General features: G+C 42.9%; 1 long non-coding RNA gene and 1 other non-coding gene across 2 annotated transcripts; both read right to left on the bottom strand.

Moving 5' to 3' along the window:
• Window positions 1–4220: 4220 nt before the first annotated feature.
• Window positions 4221–10637, bottom strand: LOC140706359 (uncharacterized). Its single transcript, XR_013544684.1, has 3 exons — window positions 10546–10637; window positions 9103–9254; window positions 4221–8121 (listed from the first exon to the last, which is right to left on the bottom strand). It is a non-coding gene; the product is annotated as an uncharacterized LOC140706359 (long non-coding RNA).
• Window positions 10638–14551: 3914 nt separating this feature from the next.
• LOC140707097 (U1 spliceosomal RNA) lies at window positions 14552–14719 on the bottom strand. Its single transcript, XR_012087089.2, has one exon. It is a non-coding gene; the product is annotated as a U1 spliceosomal RNA (small nuclear RNA).
• Between the last annotated feature and the right edge of the window lie 9076 nt (window positions 14720–23795).

Below are 23795 nucleotides of genomic sequence, written 5' to 3'. Positions count from 1 at the left end.
AGCATGTGAGGCTGCAAAAAACTCCAACATAGTCTCAGTCTAAATCCCAAATACATAGTATGGTTTACCCACATACTAAAGGGCAGTCTGTGTAGCCTGAAAGCTCTGAAACAGGCCCATCCATTTCCACATACAGGCCAGTTAATCAATCCTCAGCTGGGCAGGGGAGAAAATATCACTGTTCTGGCACTGCTACTAGTAGTATTGGAACAATGATCTTCAGTGAGATTGCTGTGGGTGGGTGGGGAGGGCACAGACTATAGTTTTACCCATCTCCACTTCATGAGGCAGACCAGATTACTAGAGGCCAGGAGAAGATGGGGGGGGCACTAGGTGGCCAAATTATCCCCACCTTGATTGTGGTGGACTGCACTAAGCAGGGTCACTTTGCGTTACAATATGTCATTTAGGATGATCTTTGCATCCTCATGCAAGAATTGACCATACCATACCTCAAGTTGACCCTGTTTGGTCCTTCTTTCTTTTTAAACAGCCATGTGGTTAGTTTTGGGATTACTGTTTGCAAAGAAGATTTAAAGGCCCTCTTACTTACAAGTGATGTAGTCCAATATTACAAGTGGCTGGAAAGCAGTAATTTCCATAGTGTTGGAACTGCTAGGCAGCAGTTAGAGGTGTAATTACATGGATATTTGTCCTGCAGTTTAGTTTGTTCTGGGGATAGGCTGGTCTTCTCCTTTTCATGGCAATTACGGTACATGACAGGCCATCACAAACCAGCCCACCCCTGATCAATGCCTACTCATTTTGTTTTTGTTAAAATGACAACAAGAACAATTGTCCCTCCTTGTTCTCTCCTATCTCCTCCTCCATGCTTTATTTAAGTGTTCCTGGTTTGGCTTCACATAAGGTCTCTCCGGCATGATATAGTAAGCAGAAACTTGCAACAGCACATTGCAGTGTAACATGTCCTCTCCAACATGAGACCTTACAGCCAACCTGGAAAAGAAAGCTTAGGGTGATATAGTACAACAGTCATGGAGAAAAGCGTGGCAAGATGTGCCCAGCCTCAACCCCTCCCTTGGAAAAGGACAAATGATTCATCTAGGTTCATCTTGGTTAAAGGAAATGAAACTTTTATATACTGTAGATGCAAAAAACAAACAAAAAAAACCAGCCATGTTAGTCTGTCTCGGCAAGTCGGCGAAGGGCAAGGAAAGGAAAAAGGGAAAATCCTGTAGAAATTTGAAGACCAACAGTTTTATTTCAGTGTGAGCTTTGATAGGTCAAAATCCACTTCTTCAGATAGAGGAGTGCAAATATGTGTCCTCTATATTTATTTTATGGTGGTGGTCTAGCAGAAGATAAAGGTAAAGCAGCAATGGTCTGTTAACACAGGAATAGGATTACTAAACTGTTAATTACCAGATTTTAGCCTGGGTGATATGCTAGGTAGACTTGGCTGTTACAGGAATGAACTTGTTTATGGGACAGAGGTCAACGTCAATCAAAGGAGTGCTAATTTACACTCATAAGATATATAAAACTGGGTTGTCAATATGCTAATTGTCAAACATGCTAAGAAGACTTGATCTCTACTGAAGCTTTTAAAGATGCTCTGGAATTTATTTATGCAGCCAATATCTGCTGACTCCCTCTTGAGTCTCCCTTTGTAGTTTCTTTTTTTCTACGAAAGCTACTTAGAGATTCATAACAGCCTGTCCCCAAAGGCGGAAGTGTTCTGAAACTGGTTTCTCTGTGTTGCTGGGCCTGATACCAGATTTGTGCCCATTCGTCCTTTTGTGCAGAGATTGTCTTGTTTGTCCGATGCAGAAAGAAGAGGGCACTGCTGGCAGAAGATGGCATAACCACATGAGAAGAGGAACAAAATGAGTCCCTAATGTAATGGCTGACATTATTGGGACCCTCAGTGGTGCTGCTAGTATAGACATGGGGGCATAAGTGCCGCCTGTGTTTGTGACAGAGTCTTATTCCGGTCCCTGTCTTTATGTTGTGTTGCCTTACGGTAACTGTGTGTGTGTCCTTCCCTTTTCTATAGAGTGAAGCTACATCTTTACATGTCTATCTTTGGAGACAAAAAAGGTGGTTAATAAAGGAATATGAGGGGAAAAAAAATCCTGTGACTGTGAGGCAGGAGAAAAATGGTATAAAGCGATTCACATATAGTACTGTACCTGGGAACTAGAAACAAAGAGGGCATGCTCCCCATTGACCACCATTACCCAAAGGAGAAGCATCCAATATTTTGTTATTTTTCTAACGAAAGTATTGCCCCCCCCTCTTTCTTCCTCTCAAGATGTTTCCTAGCCATACTGCTTAGTATGAATTTTTTTACTGTTTGGCAATGGATGCCACAGTAACAATTCTGGATAGTAAACTATTGAATATCAAGCGTTGCAGCAGAAACGATTAAGGAGTGGGGGATTGGCCTTTCCCCTTCCCTCAGGCATCACAAAGAGGGTGCATAGCAGGAAAAAAGGCAAAAGGGTGGCCTGACCTTCTTTTGGTTCTCACCCACTCACAGGTGGCATTAGCTCTGCCCACTGCTGCCATGCAGCTTCTGCCCTACAGATCACCCCTGGAAGGGAAAGAACTGTCAGTAGAAAGAACGCCCTTCACCCCAGTGTTAAAATTATTACTTTAATTTTGGGTGGCTGCATTTGCTTCCAATGTGAGCAGCATTTGACTATATTAAAAGGAACAATATATATTGTATTTTTTTTTAAAAAGCAATGAAAATTGTAACAGGAGCAAATATGAAAAAGAAAAGAAAAAATTATATTAGCAGTATCAGCATGAAGAGCCCTGAAAAACATGTGCACATAAAAATGGCTTTTGGAAGGGGGAAAAAACCCAGAGAAATGACTTAGATTTTTTTTTTCTAGGAATGAGAAACTAAATAATAATCTTAGAAATGCAGAGCCGGAAGGGCCCCTATGAATTATCAATTCCAGCCCCTGTAAGGAGGCACAGTGGGGAATCAAACTCCCAACCCCTGGCTCTGCAGCCAGAAATCTAAACCCTCTGGGTTATCCAGCAGTTGAATGCTGGTAAAATCAGAATGGCCCTGCCCTGTCTCCCAATCAATCTTACACGACAGAGGGGAGGTTTCTGTTTTGACAGGAAGAATATCAAAGATATGGGTATTTCCTAAAGTATTAAAAGTCCAGGCCAAGCACTGCTTTAAAAGCTGTGGCTGCTTGTCAAAATGGAAAAAAAAAAAAGAAAAAAAAGAAAAAGGAAAAGCCTTCTTTTCCTGGAGGATGTGGGAATGGGGAAGCAAAGAAAGGTGGCCAAGCCAGTCACCATCACTCCCAATCCTCAACTCCAGAGCCCCACCAAAAGTGAGTTCAAGGGTCAAGCTTAGGGCTTTCTGGTCTTAGGGTGCCAGCTAAAGTCTCAAAGGTTAGTTACACTTCCTAGGGTTTCCAAAACTCAGAGAAACTAGCGCTGCAAGAAGGAAACATTTACATTTTATGCAGCCAACCCTGTATGGTGCCAGGAATCACTGGCTCAACAGAAAGATGTCTGTATGCGTCTTATGCTTGGGAGATTTTGATTGTCAAAAATCACCACCCAATCGCCACAGCCATGATTGGGATGACCATCAGTAATCTGGCAATTTTTGGTGATTAAAGGCTTCCTCCATTATGGAGGAGAGCCCTGGGAAGCTTCGACACCTAAAATAGGGCGATGGGAGAGAGACAGACAGGAAGCATTTAATTAATTTAAAATAAATGTTAGTGGAAAAAGTTCAGGAACCTACAGAGTAGAATTTGCTTTAAGCCTCCCCACAGTAGACCAGCCCTTATTGGTAAGTTCTCCTCAACTGGCACTTACTGTCTCAATAATTCATTCAGAGACACTGGTAAGAGAAAAAAATAAAAAGTTCCATTTACTCACAGTTCTGAATAGATTAAAAAACAAACAGCATTCTGTAGAAAAATAATAATTGGTTACGTGAATAAAGCTTAACTGACTAACTAGCTTCAGGACTTGACTCACTACATGGCTGACTGACTAAAAAGCACAGGAAAATAATTCTTCAGTAAAGAGGTGTGAAACTTTTCAAAATCTGAGGCAAAGTGAGAAGAACTGGTTGCTGCTGGATTGATTGACAGTCATCTCAGTCCAAAAAAGTCTCTCTCAGCCAAAACCTCTTAAAGGGCATCATACAAAAGTTTTAAATTCCAACAATGACATCATCAGCATTTTCTGCATACAGTTACATATACAGAATTTGGGCCAGTGTGTACAAATGACACTAGTATACCACAATGTATTTTTGCTGCTATGTCCAAAAAGTTCCTGCAGACACCCTTGTGTGGTGCAACACATATTCTACAGCATAAAAATAGGGAAGGTTTTTCCTCTAGAAAAAGCTGGCAAAGCATTCTTTTCTTCCAGAGTAAAAGAAAGAAGGCCAGGATATAATGTCCTGGTACTATATCTCCTTCACCACAGGTAGCCTTTGACTGCCAGATGAACCCATTTAGCTTGGAATTCGGTTAATACACAAAACTGCTTAATTGGAATGTGATTATTCCTCTCTCCCTCCTCCATTTTTGATTTTATTCCAACTCTCAGGAAAATCAGCTAATAGAAAAAAAAAGTCCAAAGCAGACCAGAACCACCTGGTGGAAAGGGGGAGGGCAACTGAATTTATTTAAATTTACATAGAACTAAGCCAACTGGCACAATTGAGTGATGGTAGCTGGTAAGAAGACGGCTTCCTCTTCTGCCTGCAGAAATTTTCTGTGGGGGCCCAGATGGTGGTGTGTCTGCCAGATTGCCGGTTTCAGGGACTGGCCAGCTGCCAGCCCTGACGCCTCCAGTCTAAAACTGCAAGGCAGAACTCCATCCTCAGCATGACCAAATGCTTCGGTACAACTCTTTTACCAGTGACTGACTTCTTGCCAGCTCTGAAGGTATATGCTTTAATTTGGATGTGAGAAATGTCATGATCTTGACAAAGTTTCAATGTCCTGAAGCTAGGGATATAGGCAAAGGTTTTGTTTCTGTTGACATCTCTTTTTATAAATGTGAGGACTAGTTAGCGAATGGAATACGTGATTATCAAAAGAGATACAGTGTTTTACACTAATACTTAAACAAATAAACTGGGCTTCTGCTGAGTGGATAATCCCCCCAGTGTTACAGTTGCATACATTTGCTCTTAAGGATGATGCCCATCCTGTTTCTACACGCAGAGATTTGCACATTGGTGGAATGATTAAAAATATACTGTGTTTGTTGTTATGTGCCAGAAGGATGTTATGTCATTGTTAATATGGTACTGCGTAACTTTTTATTTAGGTTGATCCTATAAATTAAAGGCTTTCACACAATGCTGTCATTAAGAGCCCTGTTTCGGACTTAGAGACTAAAGACCGTGGCTTCTGTTATTGAGTGAACTCATCTCCTGTTAGGTCTTCCTCTTTTCCTCTTCTCACAGCATGCCTAATAACCTGAGTTTTTTTGTCCTTCTAGTGAGAGTCAGGCTTGATTTGTTGTAACAGACATATATTTGTGTCTGTGGTGATCCATGGTATCCATAAAGCTCTCTTCCAGCACCACATTTCAAATGAATCAATGCTGAAATCCAGTAGTAAGTCCCAACTAGTAGGCCCTTTGAATCAATGGAACTTACGCAGGTGTTGACTCACCAAATCCCCAGTGATTCATTTCAATAGACCTAATCTAGTTGTGTTAGAAGGAAGCTCTTTTCCCTCTCGTGCAATACCAGAATCAGGGAATATCCACTCCAATTGAGTGTTGTGAGAGTGAAAACAGACAAAAGAAAATATTTCTTTACCCAGCATGTTGTTAGTGTATGGAACTCCTTGCCACAGGATGTGGTGATGGCATCTGGCCTAGATGCTTTTAAAAGTGGGTTGGACAGATTCCTGGAGCAAAGTTCTGCAGGTAACAAGCCATGAGGGGGTGTCTAATCTCCAGGCTTAAAAGGAAGCTGCTTCAAAATACCAGATGCCAGGGGAGTGTTACCAGGAGATAGGTATCTAATTGTCTCGTGTGCTCCCTGAGGCATCTGGTAGGGCCACTGTAGGATACAGGAAGCTGGACTAGATGGGCCCTTGGCCTGATCCAGCAGGGCTCTTCTTATGTTCTTCTGTTAACATTGACAATGAAGACAATGAAGGTGTATATTTTATGTATATATTTTTAAACATTTAAACTTCAGTTAAAATGGAATGTATGAAAGCTATGCATGAATTAGAAAAACACCCTTAAGTATAAGGATGTGTTACTGGAGTTAAGGCCATGAATTTTCATTCTGTGTTTTTTCTGATTTCTGTGTAATGGATGTGTAAACTGGACAAAGGTAGAAAGCTGACAGGGAAAACATTGGCCAAAATCCAGTAGTAAACATTATCCCTGCCCTGCATGATTTTATATGTCTCAATCATGTCCCCCTTCAGGCACATTTTCTCTAGACTAAAGAGCCCCAGACATTGTAGCCTTTCCTTATAAGGGAGATGTCCCAGCCTCGTCATCATTTTAGTCTCTCTCTTCTACACCGTTTCCAGTTCCACTGAGGTGCGATTACCAGAATTGTGCGCAGTACTCCAGATGTGGTCTTACCAGCATTTTGCACAATGGCATTATAATGTTGACTGTTTTATTTTCAATCCCCTTTTTAATAAGACCTAGCATGGAATTGGCCTTCTTCACTGTCGCTGCACACTGGGCTGACACGTTCATCGAGCTGTCCACCAGGATACCAAGATCTCTTTCCTGATCCATCACGGACAGCTCAGAACCCATCAGCTGATAAATAAAGGTTGAATTTTTTTGCCCCAGTGTGCATTACGGTATACATTTTCTTTATTGAAACACTTTTGCATTTTGCTGCCCATTCTCCGTTCTGGTCTTCACCACCTGGAAATGTTTTGTGTCACCTGCAAACTTGGCCACCTCACTGCTTATCCCTGTCTCCAGGTCATATATGAACAGATTGAAAAGCACCGGTCGCAGGACAGATCCCTAGGGCACACTGCTCTTCACCTCTCTCCAATTGCCCATTGACATCTACTCTCTGTTTCCTGGTTCTCAACCAATTCTCAGTTCATAAGAGGACCTGCCCTCTTATTGCCTGACTGGAGTTTTTTCAGCAGCCTTTGGTGAGGGACCACATCAAACACCTTCTGAAAACCCAGATAGAAAATATCCACTGGTTCACCTGCATCCACATGCCTGTTGAACTTTTCAAACAATTCTAAAAGGTTTGTGAGGCAAGACTTACTGTTACCTAAGCCATGCTGATTTTCCCTCAGCAAAGCTTGATATTCTATGTGTTTTAAGATTTTATCTTGGATTAGGCTTTCCACCAACTTCCCATCGGCGTGATATGTGCTATCCTCCAGTCCTCTGGCACTGTGGCTGTTTTAATGGACAAGTTGTATATTTTAGTTCTTTTATCTAAAGAACTAAAACATACAACTTTTATCAGAGATCTTTTATCAGCAACTTCATTCCTCAGTTCCTTGATAACTCTTGGGTGGATGCCTTCTTAAAGTCATGTACCATATTTTTCAGTGTATAAGACGCCCCCATTTTTCTAATCCAAGATTAAGAAATCTAAGTGGGGAAAGCAAGTGCTGGGGTAAAGGGCTCAAAGTGCTGCAGGATCGCTTTGATCCCTGCTTTCCCCTCCACTTGTCTTTGTTCTCTCCACAGCTTATTTCTGTGTATAAGACGACCCTCAATTTTTAGTCTAAAGATTTTAGACAAAAGTATAGTCTTATACATGAAAAAATATGGTAATTCTTTTGTTGCACAACCAGCGTGGTGTAGTGGATAGAGTGACGGACTAGAACTCTGGAAGCCTAGGTTTGAATCCCTACTGAGCCATGGAAATTCACTGGGCTTGTATAATGTCACTTCTGGCTTGATGGCACATAACGATTATTCTGTGGTAATTATTTTTTATTTCATTCAGCTACAACCCTGTTTTTGTACTTTCTTATTTCTCCTTCTTCAGTGGTCATTTCAAGCCATTCCTGTCTTCTGCCAGCGATATAGTGCTGCATAGTGCTGCCTGCATATCTTATATGTTATATTTCCCCCCCCTTTTCTTCACTCCTCCTCCACTTGACTGCAAGCCATCTTTCTGTATATGTTCTGCATACAAATTGAACAGATGGGGAGTCAAAATACACAATTGTCTTGAGCCTTTGCCAGTTGAAAACCATTCTATTTCTCCACATTTTGTCCTAACAGGAGCCTCCTGCGCCCACACATTTCACATGTAGTGGGACACCCACTTATTGTAGCATTAACCATAGATTTTCATAATTCACACTTTACTACACTTTATTAAGTACAAACTGATTTTCTTCTGAAATTCTTTGGTACACTCTGGTAGCTAGACTTAATCTAGGGTAGAGTAGTATAAGAGTTATTCTGTGCCTGTTCATCTTGCTCTTATCATCTGCACTCTCCAGTAGCTAGACTTAATCTAGGGTAGAGTAGTATAAGAGTTATTCTGTGCCTGTTCATCTTGCTCTTATCATCTGCACTCTTGCCAATAGTGCACAATGTTTAATTTTAGGCCCTGTATTTAATAACAGTCTTACAAATACATCCATTTAGATTGTCACATATTTAACTTTCATGTGGAGGCACCCAGTTAGAACTCCCATGTTTTACAACTGTTTGTATATTCCTGATAATTAAAAGCAACAGACACACCCTGTTTGTCAACTCATTGAAAGGAAAAGAAAGATTCTGAGCACACACAGTTTACATTTTAAACTCAGTTAAATAATTGAGAAATGATTATTAGAGAAATAAAATGAACTTTGCATCTCTTGTCCTGATGTTAAACACATTTACTTGAGAATTAATGCCACTTTGTTGCAGGAAAAATAATAAATGTTTTAGAAAAGTAAATATCTTAAAATGAATATCTATAAAGTAACTACTTACATGCCAAGCCATCTAACTATAAAATACATTATTGGCTTGCTTTTTTTTTGGCAATAAGAAGAAATAAAGAATGCAGTGGTGATCAGCACGTTTTTTGGCAGGACCTGGAACCCCCCCCCCGATGTTCTAGCTTTAGATGCAGCAATGCCTCTTTTGCCACATAAGAGGACTTACCTTGCTTTTCTAGGCATACATTTAAAGGACTGAATTTGAACAACTCCTTCCTCTAGCTTTTCACTTGCGCAGTTTCTTCTCTTCACCTCTGTAGCTATGATTCATCCATCCCACACTACCAGAAGCACCGTTTGCTTTGTGTGTGTCTCATCCTGGGGGGCAATCATCAAAGCCTCATCAGATTTTCTAGCTGAAAGCTAAGGTGGATGCCTCCCTGAGCACACTTAGATGCACATTTCAGACCAGGTTTTCCTATTGCACTGCTATACTGACCTGAATCAGTCAGCACAAACAGATCACAAATCAGACAATAATACTGTAAAAAGGTCAGTGTCCTCTTTTTACAAATCAGCACAATATCTAAACTTTGTTGTACGGAACTGTAATTAAATAAGCAAGGAGCGAAAATATTTGGCCTGTACCTTTGGGATTATTTTGGTGGTGGGCATAGGACAAAAAGTTTACTCATTATTCTACATCTCTGTGTGTAGAAATCCATCAATTTTCAAGCTGCCAGCAGGCTTGCCATTTTGATTTATGCGAGAAAAGCATAAGAATATTCCAGTTTCTTTCTGTTATTTAACAATTAAAAGGTTTTTTTCAGCAAGAGCAAGCAGCAGTGGTGCTTCTGCATTTAGCATATTATTAGCACTCCAATAATTTGGAGCAAGAGTAAGCAACTCCAGTGGTGGGGGACACTGTTCTCTCTCCCCCCCCCCACAATTTTGGCAATACAGCAGTGCTGGCCAGCCCACACAAATTCACTTTAATACAAGATGTACAAAAAGCACAGTTCTTGTTTCAAGCCAGATCAGACATCTGGAAGACTACCAAGAACTTGATCTGTCTTAAAAACAAAATATATACAGTACTCTACCACATCTTGTGTCACAGTGAAATAGCAGAAATAGTGGTGCCACAGCATGTGAAATTCAGCAGCATGGTGGCAATAGAGGGCAGTCAGCTGTGTGTTGCCACTCTTTGCTTAGAGAATGTCCCAATAGGATACCATCTCTTGTGGCATAGCAGCATTTATTTCTAGGGGCAGTGCTGTGAAAAAAAGATCACTAGCCAGTCCCCAGTCTGGATGATGTCTTGCTGGAACCTGGTATTGAGCAGAATCACTCTACAATTCCTTGAATCATCTCTCTGCTATCTAGGGATGCTTATGAAATTCTTCCCAACCAAATCTCTCCCCTGGTGATCAGATTGTTTTTTAAGTGATTTTAGCAGTAGTGAATTAGTTTTGTACATACACAGATCTTGTTCAGGCCATGGTGCATTAAATACAGCAACACAAGTTAAACTGCAAGATCTACAAAGACCCACAAAATGCAACAAAAGAGAGCTACAGCACCTTGAGCTCTTTAGAGGGAAGACGGGACATAAATTTAACAAATGAACACATAAATATAAATATTCTCAGCCTTGGTTATTTCTTACCTATTTCTGTAAGATGGCAGCTTTGCGGTGGCTCACTCTCCATGGCTATAAATTACTACAATTCTCTCTCTTTCTCTCTCTCTCTCTAGAATGTACAGAAAGAGGTATCAGATGAGAAATCCAAACACAATTTTGCAAATCCTAAACAAATGATATAACATTCTAAAACAGAACACGGTGACATTGCATTTCTGTACTGGCACAAACTATTTCCTCGACAGGGAAAACTACTTTTTTGGATGATAACACCCAGAATGCTGGGTGTGGTATGGGAATTGTAGTTTAAAACAGCAATGCTTCCCATTTCCTAGAAGTTAAATTTCACCGTCCAGTTCTATATTATTACTCCTAGAGTGCAGGTACATGGTCAAATACCACAAGATTTGCTCTGCTTATAATGCGGGTGAATTCAAAGTCATTCTTACTGACCGCATGATGCACAGGCTGATTAGAATTGGTCCAGCCCTTTTTCGCCCCCAAAGTGATTTTTTTCCCTCTGACACTGGGGGACTTCTACTTTTGCAAGCTGGAATGGTTTTAACGGCTTTCCCCTCTGTGGGTAATTGTTATCTTCTAAAGATGGAGACATGCCTGTAGGTGGTGTTTTGGTGATATAAGCAGTTTGGGGCATGATGTTTAGGCCTGGTGGAATATGCAAAAGCAAAGCACCATGACTTTAATGTGGAATATCAGATGCTAGCTTTGAAGCCTGTCAAATACAGTAAGTTTTAGAGCATGTGTGAAGGTCCTTTTGTTGTGAAGGAAAAGCTTAGTGCTCTAAATTACTTAGTTGACAGGTCCGAAAGTGGACTTTAAAAGTTTTATCATGGCAATAGTTTAAAACCATATGTGACCAGAGATGAGATAATTCCTGCATGTGTTATTTGAAAGTAAGGGAAAAGAGTTTCCAGAAGTCATTTGATGTGGTCCCTCACCAAAGGCTGCTGAGAAAACTCCACAGTCAGGGGATAAAATGGCAGGTACCTTATGAGGACAGGCTACAGTGTTCGGGGCTCTTTAGTCTAGAGAAAGGTTCCTGAGAGGCGACATGATTGAGACATATGAAATTATGCAGGGGATGGATAAAGTGGATAGAGGGAAGCCCTTTTCCCTCTCACGCAATACCAGAACCAGTGGACATCCACTCCAATGGAGGGTTGGGTGAGTGGGAACAGACAAAAATAATTCTTTACCCAGCATGTTGTTAGTGTGTGGGACTCCTTGTCACAGGATGGCATTTGGCCTAGACGCCTTTAAAAGGAGCTTGGACAGATTCCTGGAGCAAAGTCCATCACAGGTTACAAGCCATGATGGGGATGTCTAATCTCCAAGCTTAAAAATAAGTTACTTCAAAATACCAGATGCCAGGGGAGTGGTATCAGGAGACAAGTATCTAGTCTCTTGTGCTCCCAGAGGCATCTGGTGGGGCCGCTGTGATATACATGAAGCTGGACTAGATGGGCCCTTGGCCTGATCCTGCAGGGCTCTTCTTAGAGTCTTATGAGTAACTAATTGAAATGAGGAAGATGATGATCCCTATTATGGAATCATTCTGAAGTGTGAATTATGATGTATTTTGAAAAATTACTGTTGAAACGTTTAATGTACTGTATTCTTACAAACTGTTAAGTATCTTTCTATGTTATTTAGCTATAGAAAAGATTTGGAGAAATTAGAGTCCGAAGTTTTGAATGAGAAATTGGCTTCACAACAACCATAAAAGGATCAGCAGAAGTGGGACCAGAGGAAGGAAGAAAAGAAACAGGGACATGAGTTGGGATGTGAATATCACGTCCAGTATGAAGGGTGAACTCCTGAATCAATCTGCAGCCCATATATGAACATTGATTGTGCTTTCAAATATAATACAGGTTGAGAATTAATTCCAGTGTGGTTGCACACAAAGTTAGATTTCTTCATACTACATTCCTTATGCATTCTGATTTAACTAGGAAAGTTTCTAAAATGAATCCCAACATCAGAATATGCAGTTTCTGCAGATTTCATTTCCTATATTTCATTTGTATTGCCCCCACCCTGTGTGTAGGTTGTGAACACATGTGTGCATGGATAGAACACTGCAGAAAAACAATCTGGATGTGGTCTGGTGTATGATCACTTCCAGCTTCTTCTTGAGCTATGTGTCATGGAACTATAGAGTTCTGCAGACATCAAATCCAGCCCCGTGCCAGTGCTGGAAATTCACAGCATGACAGATGGACATCCACTTTCTGTTTAAAAACTTCCACAGGTGCCTGCACAGAGGCCTGATGCAAACAGTCCTATATAAATGCTTAGTTATGTTCATCAGTAAAGGCTGCTGTAGTGGATAGCCCAGTCATCACCTGTCCATCACGGCAGAACCTTGACAGGGGAGCCAATGAAGAGACCGGAAGGTGGGGCCAGAGGAGAGTTGGGAGTCAGGAGAGAGTTTTGGAGAGAGTGCTGGAAAGAGGGTTAGAGAGCTGGAGGCTTGGGAATTGGACCAGGAGCCTTTGTGAGGATGAAATAAAACACAGGCCACAAGGGCGAGCGCTACAGCTGCATTGTAGACTTTAACTTTCTGGATTCTTATTATTTATCACTTCATGCTAACAAGATAAATAATTGGGGAGAGTGGATGCTCATCTATTGCCACAATGGGACTTTGCTGTTCTGTGCCATGAAGTCACATCCAACTTATCACCGCCCTAATCGAGTTCTCAAGTTATGCGAAAAATTTAAGGAGTGCTTTCAGCAGTGCCACACCCCAGTGAGTTTCTATGTGATCAGGGTTTTGAACCCTGGTTTTTTGAGTCCATCACTCTGTCTACTATACCACTATGGCTAAAAAATAAACACAGGGGCTTTGGGCACTTTGGTCTAACAAATGAATATTTAGTAAAAAATTTCATGGACTACAATCCAATTTGTCAGATGTACCTTGAAGTTTAACTACATGTCAAATAATGAGTTCCTACATGTTAGTCACTAGTACAGAGGACAATATAGACAATCAATGCCAGCAAGAAACATCTGAAGATCCATGACAGCAAATGGAAATGGCATAACCTTCCCCACTGATTATTACCAGGGAAATTGTTAATCTTATTCAAGACTTAGTGAAAGGAATTGGAGCTGGAAAGATTTAGTAGCCCCCAATGGCTCAGACTTGTCTATCTTTCATTTTTCTGCTCTTAATAGTATCCCAAAACTACTGCTTGAGGCTGCCAACTTGCATTGCCCCACAGCAGTGCTGCTGCAAATCCATGCCTCTCACACAGAAGGAAAATGACCTAAGAAAAAGAATCTATTACCATAAATCACCACATTCTGCTAGGGCTTCTAATACAAAGAGTTCATTACAAAACATATAGGAACTATGTAATCATCTAGAAAGATTTCTCTTCTTTAATCACAGTAATAGCACACCCTGAAAGAAAGAAATTAAAAGTGGAAGAACTATTTTCAAAAGACAAAAAGTGTAACTTGCAAAATAGCAGTAATGCTGTATATGAAAACTGCTTAAACCTAGAACACATACAGTATTTAGTATGTTGAACATCCAAAGTTATTGCTGCTGCTGTTGGTGCTACATGATGCCTGGCGCTCCCTGGTATCAGTGTTGCTAGTATCCAATGTGTGTATGGCATGATGTGTTGCATTGCGTAGTATGTACCATATTTTTCTCTCCATAAGACACACTTTTCCTCCCCCAAATAGTGGGGGAGAAAGTATGTGCGTCTTATGGAGCGAATACAGTAAAAAAGGGTTCAGCCACCACCACCCAGAAGTCTCCCACTGCCATGCTGGGAGGCCTCTGAACTGGCACCAGAGGCTGCTTGCTCTGGCAGCCACACTGGACCTCACCATTCTGCCATCTGCACTGCTGGCTTTCCAGGATCTGCTTCCTGGAGCCCAGCTGGAAAACCAGCAGGGCCAACAGGCCTATAGCAGCAAATTTAAACAGCAGAATGCAATGAAAATAGCCAAGGAACAAAGGGAAAATAATGATTCGAAAAAGATCCGGGGAAACCATAAACACAGCCCCACCCCCCATTACCACAAACTAGGCAGTTAATTTTCCCACATTTGGGGAAATCACAGGCATCAGCACATCCAAAGTGCAATAGATGAGCCTTACCCTGGGAAAACCACTTTTATGATCATGTTATCTGCCCTGCCAGGTATGAGTTGGAATGGCCCCTGCAACTCCTGCCCCTTTCTGTGCCCTGTCCCCCAAAAGGCATGGTGACCCCCCCTGGCTGCACCTCCTGATCAGAACAGGGCTGCACAGCCCCAGTCCCGCCAGAGGCTAAGAGAGCTCCTTAGTGTTTTGGGCTGCCCCACAGGACCCCCATCAGGGGCTGGAATGTTCCTCCCACAATCCTCCAGTGCACAGATATTAGCATACCTAATATGCGGGGAAGGCAGGGAAAGCGGGAAATTCAAACTTTCAGTTAGTAAAGAGGCTGCTTGTCTGCTTCCTTGCTAATCCAAGCAGTTAGAGAGCTGGGAGAGATACCTGGGACTGCCTGGTATTGTCATTTTAAAATGTAAAATTTAGTTTAAAAGCTGTTTGTTTGGGGTTAGTGCTTGGGTGAAAAGGTGCTCTGTTGAGTTGAAACCTGCTTGTGTAGAAAATGTGCTAGTTTTGCTTTAAAAGCTGCTTGTTTTGGGTTAAACCGTGCTTGGGTGAAAAGGTGCTCCGTTTGAGTTGAAACCTGCTTGCGTAGAAACGTGCATACTTGCTTTAAAATGTGCTAGTTTTGCTTTAAAACCTGCTTGTTTTGGGTTAAACTGTGCTTGGGTGAAAAGGTGCTCCGTTTGAGTTGAAACCTGCTTTCCTGGGAAGCCTTTTACACCAGTGCTGATCAGCTGTTAGGTAGGGAGAGGGGGGGGCAGGAGCAGAGAAGAGCACAAAATGGCTGCTGTCTGCCAGCTTTTAGCTGTTTGGTGCTGTTTTCGGCTGTTTGGGGGGCTACCAAGGCACTGTGAAGAGCCAGACTCAGTCTACAATACCTGGTAAGTGACTTTCTTTTAATTTGTTAAAAGTTTCTGACCTCCCCCCCCCATAAAAATGCATTAATTAATTTTCAATGCATTTATATAGGAAATTTGGATTCGACTTGCAAACTTTTCAACTAGTTCTGGGCATCTAATAGAGAATGTATTTTCAAAGGGTGTTGCAGCAAGGAAACTAACTGTGTTAACAGCTGTTAAATAGTTTAATTCCATTATTTATCCTCCACACAACTAAAAGGGACCTCTCAATGCAGTGCCAAATCAGACAAACCATTTCGAACTTAATATAGGCTTGAGCTGTAGATGGGCAGATTTGCACAACAATCTCATCTGTCATTGAGACATTTCTGTAAACATGGGGAGGAGGTGGATGAAAGGAAATGTAAAATATAGGTAGAGTGGTATAGGTCTTATCACTGGCTGATAATGGTCTATATGTATTTGACTAAAATTTATGGTACACAAATTTATGGTACATAAACTAGAGTACACAAACCTTTAAGTCTCTCCATTTGTTAATGACAGTGGTAATGGTTCTTAATGCCACTGTTGACTGCTGCTCACTTTACATGGTTCAAATGTTATTCTGTTATAGTTTATTAAATATTTTATTACACTATTTGGTTCAGAAAATATATTCCCTGTTTTCCTCCTCTAAAAATTAGGTGTGTCTTAAGGTCAGGTGCATCTTATGGAGCAAAAAATACGGTAAATGTCTCTTGCGTCCCTATATTTATATTTCTCTCAGACATTTACATTTCCCTTCAAGTGTAAACAACTGACGTTTGTCAGAACAGAAAGTTGCAGGGGGCTTGATCCAGATTGAAAAAAAAATTATAATAGAAAAGTCTGCCGTCTTTTTGGTCTTCTTGCCAAATGTGGACAAGGTAGTGTTATAAACAGCATTCTTGAAATGTTCCCATTGTTCAGTTCCATTTGCATCACCTGGGCCTTGAAGGTTTTTTTCAAGCGCTTGGGCAAATTCCTCCACTTTTCTTTGGTCGTGAGTCTTGCTGATGTTAATATATGGTCTTCGTTCCTTTTTTGTGATACAATCTCTTTGTTCACAGTTTTACTCTACTACACACCAGGGAATGATCAGTATCGCAATCTGCATTCTGGTAACTGCATATGATCATAATACTAGGAAGGGTAGAACGCCTAGTGAAGATCAAATCGAACTGATGCCAATTCTTGGATGTCTCCAGAAAACTCTCTGTTGAAGCTTCATAGTAAAGAACGTGTTGCTGACACAGAGACCATGATAACAGCAAAACCCCAGCAAGCGTTGGCTATTTTCATTCATCTTCCCAATGCCAAAATGGTCTAGACAAGTGGGCCAAGAACTGTGATCAGCACCAACTCTAGCCTTAAAGTCTCTGAGAATGAACAGTGGTAGTAGCTGACAGATTGACATAGAATTTGTCTTTGATGTCTGTTGTGGACAACAGTGTTGGTGCATATGCACTAATGGTGAATGGTCCCGGTGATAAGTGGAGCTATAGAGACAGGATTCTTTCACTCCCCACAGTAGGTGGAACAGTGGATCTCAGCAGAGTATTTCTGACTACAAATCCAAAACCATATTTCCTGGTCTCAGTGGTTTTCCCTGCCAGAAGAATGAGAAGTTTTTTTTCTTTGACAGATCCAGAGTCTGGAAATCGCATCTTTTGCAGGGCAACAATGTCTATCTGCAGTCTACTCAGTTCTATGCTGATGACAGCTGTCCTGTACATGTCGTTTATTTCCTGCAGGTTGTCAGAAAAGCCGTCATCAGAAAAGCTAGGGGTCATTGTCCGCACATTCCAGGTGCCCATCTTTAGGGCAGAAGTTTTCTTATGATTGTTGCATGATGCAGGTTTATCAATCTGCTTGTCGGCTTTCACCCTAAACCTCACACACCCCATGAGGTTTACAGACCGTGGTGAGGCAGCACTTTACTGGCTGGGGACTGCCCAGCTTAAGGTGGACAGTAACTACCTATTTATTTATTTATTTATTTATTTATTTATTTATTTATTTATTTATTTATTTATTTATTTATTTATTTATTTATTTATTTATTTATTTATTTATTTTATTTCTATCCCGCCTATCTGGACATATTAGCCCACTCTAGGCGGCTTACAATAAAAGAAACAATATAATTTTAAAACATTGCACCTAGACTAAGATAGAAATCAAAGAAAGATATAAGAAAGGAAAAATCGTCAGGAGTTTTCTGTTGGGAAAGCCTGCCTATACATCAATGTTTTTAGTTGTTTCTTAAAAATGTCCAGCGAGGGAGCCGCGCGAATCTCAGGAGGTAAGTTGTTCCAGAGATGAGGAGCCACCGCCGAGAAGGCCCGATTTCTGGTCTTCTCCTTCCGGGCCTCTCTCGGCGTTAGGCTCCTCAGCCTCACCTCCTGGCTCGCACGAGTGACACGGGTAGATCTTGGTGGGAGAAGGCGTTCCACCAAGTATCGAGGTCCTAAACCGTTTAGGGCTTTATAGGTAAGCATCAACACTTTGAAGTCGATGCGGAATCGGATGGGCAGCCAATGCAGTGCGGCCAGAGTGGGGGAGATATGTTGGAATCTTCTCACTCCACTAAGTAATCTGGCCGCAGCATTCTGCACCACCTGTAGTTTCCGCAGCAACCTCAAAGGTAGCCCCACGTAGAGCGCATTAATGGTCTAATCTTGAGATTACGAGCGCATGCACCAAGGTAGTAAGCGCCCCCACATCAAGGTAGGGTCACAGCTGGGCTATCCGCCTAAGATGGAAAAAAGCGGTACGGACCACAGACGCCACCTGAGATTCCATAGTGAGCGCCGGGTCCAGATGGATCCCCAAGCTGCGGACCCCATCCCTGGCGGGCAGAGTCACACCCCCAAAAGTGAGGGAGTTTCCCAAGTCCCCAACTGTGGGAGCGCCCACCCTTAGTACCTCCGTCTTGTCCGGGTTCAGCCTCAGCCCGTTCTCCTGCATCCATTCCAATACGGTCCCCAGGCAACGCTGAAGGGACAGAACGGCATCTCCTGCAGTTGGAAAAAAGGAGATGTAGAGCTGCGTGTCATCCGCATATTGATGGCACATCGCTCCACACCCCCTGATGACCCACCCCAGCGGCCTCATATAGATGTTAAACAGCATTGGGGAGATGATCGACCCCTGTGGGACCCCACAATTGAGGCTCCACGGGGCCGAGACATTCTCCCCAAGCTGTACTCTCTGGGGGCGGTCCTCCAAGAAGGAACGGAGCCAGGCAAAAGCCTGGCCACCTATTCCCAACTCGGTGAGCCTCCCCAGGAGGATACCGTGGTCAATGGTATCAAAGGCCGCTGAGATATCGAGGAGGACCAGCAGAGACATTTTGCCCCTGTCGGCCTCCCTCAATAGGTCATCACACAGGGCGACCAATGCCGTTTCTGTTCCGTGGCGCGGCCTGAAGCCCGACTGGAATGGATCCAGGGCATCTGTTTCATCCAGGAACGCCTGAAGCTGATCGGCCACCACCCTCTCGACTACCTTGCTTAAGAAAGAAACATTGGCGACGGGCCTATAATTGCCAATTTCGTCCGCCGCCAAACTAGGTTTCTTTCATTGTACCTCACCTAGTGAGGTACAATGACCTCTCCCACCATCAGAAGTAGCCCCTGGCATCATGCTCTGCGTCAATCATGCAAAGACTTTGCTCGGGCACAAAATATAGGACATAATATTGATATTGATCAATGGTTGCAAATATGGAAAAATAAGATAAAGCTCACAAAATGGATAAATTTCAAGGAGAACATATATAAGATGTTTTATAGGTGGCATATCATTCCGGAAAAATTGTCAAAGATTTATACAGATGTGTAAAATGTTTGTTGGAAGTGTGAAGCACAAGAGGGAAGCTTTTACCATATGTGGTGGACTTGTAGAGTAGAGAAACAGTATTGGATGGCAGTACATACTCTGTTACAAAAAATACTGCTTTGTAATGTTTCACTAACCCAAGACATGTTTTTACTGAGCATTATACCAGATAATATAGATAAGACAAAGAACTACCTAGTATAGTCACTTATATAGTCACTGCAGCCAGAATTCTTTATGCTAGGAACAGGAAGAAATCAGAGATACCAAAACAAGAGAACTCATTGAGAAGATATGGGAAGCGGCAGAAATGGATATTCTGTCAGAAGTGTTGAAAGACTGTCCAATACAAAAGGCAACTGAACGATGGGGTTTATTATATAAATGGCTTGAGTCACCAGATAGTGCTTGAATAACTTAGAATTAAACTAAGATGCAACTGTAAGTTGAAACCTGGAGGACAATCAAATTGTAGAAAATCAACTTGATATCACAACATGAACAAACAGATTGGATGACAGTACATTTTGTGTTCTCCTTCCCCCCTTTTTCCCACCATATCCCCCTCTACCTTTTGTACTCCTTACCTTGTCCCTAGTTTTTAAAAATAAAAAAGAAATTTAAAAAGAAAGAAATTAGAAGAAGAATGAGACTTAGAAGAGAATGAAGTTATTAGGCAAAATCATTACATATAAGGATGTGTTTTTGGATATTGAGGCTAAAATCACTTGTACTATGGTATTCCTTTTTTTTTGTTATGTACAGATGGTAAAGCTGAATAATGAAGGAACCTGACAAATATTTACGTGCAAATAATTAAAGGTTTTGTTGTTGTTGTTTGCCTGTTTGTTCAGGACACTAGCTTCATTTTTTGGCAGAACATTAAGATATTGTTTCACCCTCAGGAAGTGAAGGCTTCAACCGTTCAGGCATAGAGGATTGTACAAGGGCAGCCATTGTTTTGGATATACCATAAAGGGAATTGTTTTCTTCTATTATCCTGTAAGTACTTTTCTGTGAACCTGGGCATACATTGTACAAGTATCCACAGATGAGAAAACTACACAATTTCAGATAGATGTGGCAGGTCAGATTATTCAATCTCAGGATACCAGATGGAGTTTCAAGGAACTGGTATGCATCTCCAGATCTCTAGGCAAGGAGGCAAATCTCAGCTGTGTACATTTGATTTTTCTTTAATGTGGTAGGTTTACAATCCTAGGCTCCACCCTCTACTCATTCCCACTTGGCCCCAGAGCTCACTGGCTCTGTATAAAGGAATTTGTAAATATTCTGTGCCTGTAGTGCACGGGTACCCCACAGAGCTAAGAGCAAGGGTTGAGTGCTGGTAAGTGCACACATTTGGGCTTAGCATGCCTTTTTGAGCTAGGCTACAGGTTTCTGGCTTATTCTCTCTGTCCCCACCCCCCACCGCATGGTTAAATTGGGACTTCCCAGGAGAGCTCCCTCCATTTCCTCAGGAAGTTTTGTCTAGGAAGGAAGCAGAGGTACTGGCTTTATGGGCTTTTCTGGCTTATTCTCTCTGTCCCCACCCCCCACCGCATGGTTAAATTGGGACTTCCCAGGAGAGCTCCCTCCATTTCCTCAGGAAGTTTTGTCTAGGAAGGAAGCAGAGGTACTGGCTTTATGGGCTTTTCTGGCTTATTCTCTCTGTCCCCACCCCCCACCGCATGGTTAAATTGGGACTTCCCAGGAGAGCTCCCTCCATTTCCTCAGGAAGTTTTGTCTAGGAAGGAAGCAGAGGTACTGGCTTTATGGGCTTTTCTGGCTTATTCTCTCTGTCCCCACCCCCCACCGCATGGTTAAATTGGGACTTCCCAGGAGAGCTCCCTCCATTTCCTCAGGAAGTTTTGTCTAGGAAGGAAGCAGAGGTACTGGCTTTATGGGCTTTTCTGGCTTATTCTCTCTGTCCCCACCCCCCACCGCATGGTTAAATTGGGACTTCCCAGGAGAGCTCCCTCCATTTCCTCAGGAAGTTTTGTCTAGGAAGGAAGCAGAGGTACTGGCTTTATGGGCTTTTCTGGCTTATTCTCTCTGTCCCCACCCCCCACCGCATGGTTAAATTGGGACTTCCCAGGAGAGCTCCCTCCATTTCCTCAGGAAGTTTTGTCTAGGAAGGAAGCAGAGGTACTGGCTTTATGGGCTTTTCTGGCTTATTCTCTCTGTCCCCACCCCCCACCGCATGGTTAAATTGGGACTTCCCAGGAGAGCTCCCTCCATTTCCTCAGGAAGTTTTGTCTAGGAAGGAAGCAGAGGTACTGGCTTTATGGGCTTTTCTGGCTTATTCTCTCTGTCCCCACCCCCCACCGCATGGTTAAATTGGGACTTCCCAGGAGAGCTCCCTCCATTTCCTCAGGAAGTTTTGTCTAGGAAGGAAGCAGAGGTACTGGCTTTATGGGCTTTTCTGGCTTATTCTCTCTGTCCCCACCCCCCACCGCATGGTTAAATTGGGACTTCCCAGGAGAGCTCCCTCCATTTCCTCAGGAAGTTTTGTCTAGGAAGGAAGCAGAGGTACTGGCTTTATGGGCTTTTCTGGCTTATTCTCTCTGTCCCCACCCCCCACCGCATGGTTAAATTGGGACTTCCCAGGAGAGCTCCCTCCATTTCCTCAGGAAGTTTTGTCTAGGAAGGAAGCAGAGGTACTGGCTTTATGGGCTTTTCTGGCTTATTCTCTCTGTCCCCACCCCCCACCGCATGGTTAAATTGGGACTTCCCAGGAGAGCTCCCTCCATTTCCTCAGGAAGTTTTGTCTAGGAAGGAAGCAGAGGTACTGGCTTTATGGGCTTTTCTGGCTTATTCTCTCTGTCCCCACCCCCCACCGCATGGTTAAATTGGGACTTCCCAGGAGAGCTCCCTCCATTTCCTCAGGAAGTTTTGTCTAGGAAGGAAGCAGAGGTACTGGCTTTATGGGCTTTTCTGGCTTATTCTCTCTGTCCCCACCCCCCACCGCATGGTTAAATTGGGACTTCCCAGGAGAGCTCCCTCCATTTCCTCAGGAAGTTTTGTCTAGGAAGGAAGCAGAGGTACTGGCTTTATGGGCTTTTCTGGCTTATTCTCTCTGTCCCCACCCCCCACCGCATGGTTAAATTGGGACTTCCCAGGAGAGCTCCCTCCATTTCCTCAGGAAGTTTTGTCTAGGAAGGAAGCAGAGGTACTGGCTTTATGGGCTTTTCTGGCTCAAATACTCCTATTCTATCTACGATCCCATCTCCGTCCTTAACATGGTAGATATGCATGGCCTGTGGGAAGGTGGAGTTTTAGCTTTGAAGGAGGCTGAGCAGGAGAGCGTGTCAAATGGCGTGCTAAATCTTCAAATCCTATCTTTACCGAAATTTGATACATTGGAATGACAACAAACATAGAACACTTCCACACTATTAGAGAGGAGGCCGGGTAGGTGGGGCTCGTCAGCCCTGGAAGGCAGCCCATCTAGGAGAAGGAAAACTCCGACTTCAAACCTCCACTGCCTTGTGGCTATATCCACTTATGGAAAGGGCTTCAGGAGATAACCTCGAGGCAAAATCCGGAGCCGGAGTCCCGGAGGCAGTTTATATCATTCCGCCAACTCCTGCGACGTCACTGGAACCAATTGTACTGGCTCTTGCCTTTCCACTGGACAATTTCAGTGACGTGGAGAGGGGGGATTTGCTGCTTGGGTAACAGCCTATCCTCCATACTATTTTACCCAGGCTTCGTGCTCTGGAGAGGACACTCCAGCTTCGCATACAGCGTCGAAACAACACGGGAAGTAGCAGTTACCGGTTATAAGTCCTTGCTCAATTGGCGTAGAGCATGACGCGAGGGGCTACTTCTGACGGTGGGAGAGGTCATTACACCTCACCAGGTAGATACCGCCCGCCTTAAGCTGGGCAGCCCCCAGCCAGTAAGGTGCTACCTCGCCACGGTCTGTTAACTTCACGGGGTGCGTGGGGTTTAGGGTCAAACCCGACAAGCAGATCGATAACTGTGCACCATGCAACAATCGTAAGAAAACGCCTGCCCTAAAGCTGGGCACCTGGAATGTACGGACAATGACCCCTGGCTTTCCTGACTACGGCTTTCCTAATGACCTGCAAGAAATAGACGATGTGCGCAAGACAGCTGTCATTGACATGGAACTGAGTAGACTGCAGATGGACATTGTTGCCCTGCAAGAGACAAGATTGCCAGACTCGGGATCTGTCAAGGAAAAAAACTTCTCATTCTTCTGGCAGGGAAAACCATCGAATGAGACCAGGGAATATGGTGTTGGCTTTGCAGTCAGAAATACTCTCCTGAGATGCATTGTTCCACCTACTGTGGGGAGTGAAAGAATCCTGTCTCTGCAGCTCCACTCATCAGCAGGACCAGTAACCCTCATTAGTGCATATGCACCAACACTG

Source organism: Pogona vitticeps, chromosome 4 (genome assembly GCF_051106095.1).
Source record: "Pogona vitticeps strain Pit_001003342236 chromosome 4, PviZW2.1, whole genome shotgun sequence".
NCBI lineage: Eukaryota > Metazoa > Chordata > Lepidosauria > Squamata > Agamidae > Pogona > Pogona vitticeps.
Note: the sequence above shows the minus strand (reverse complement) of the source record. Positions and strands in the feature narration are given on the sequence as shown.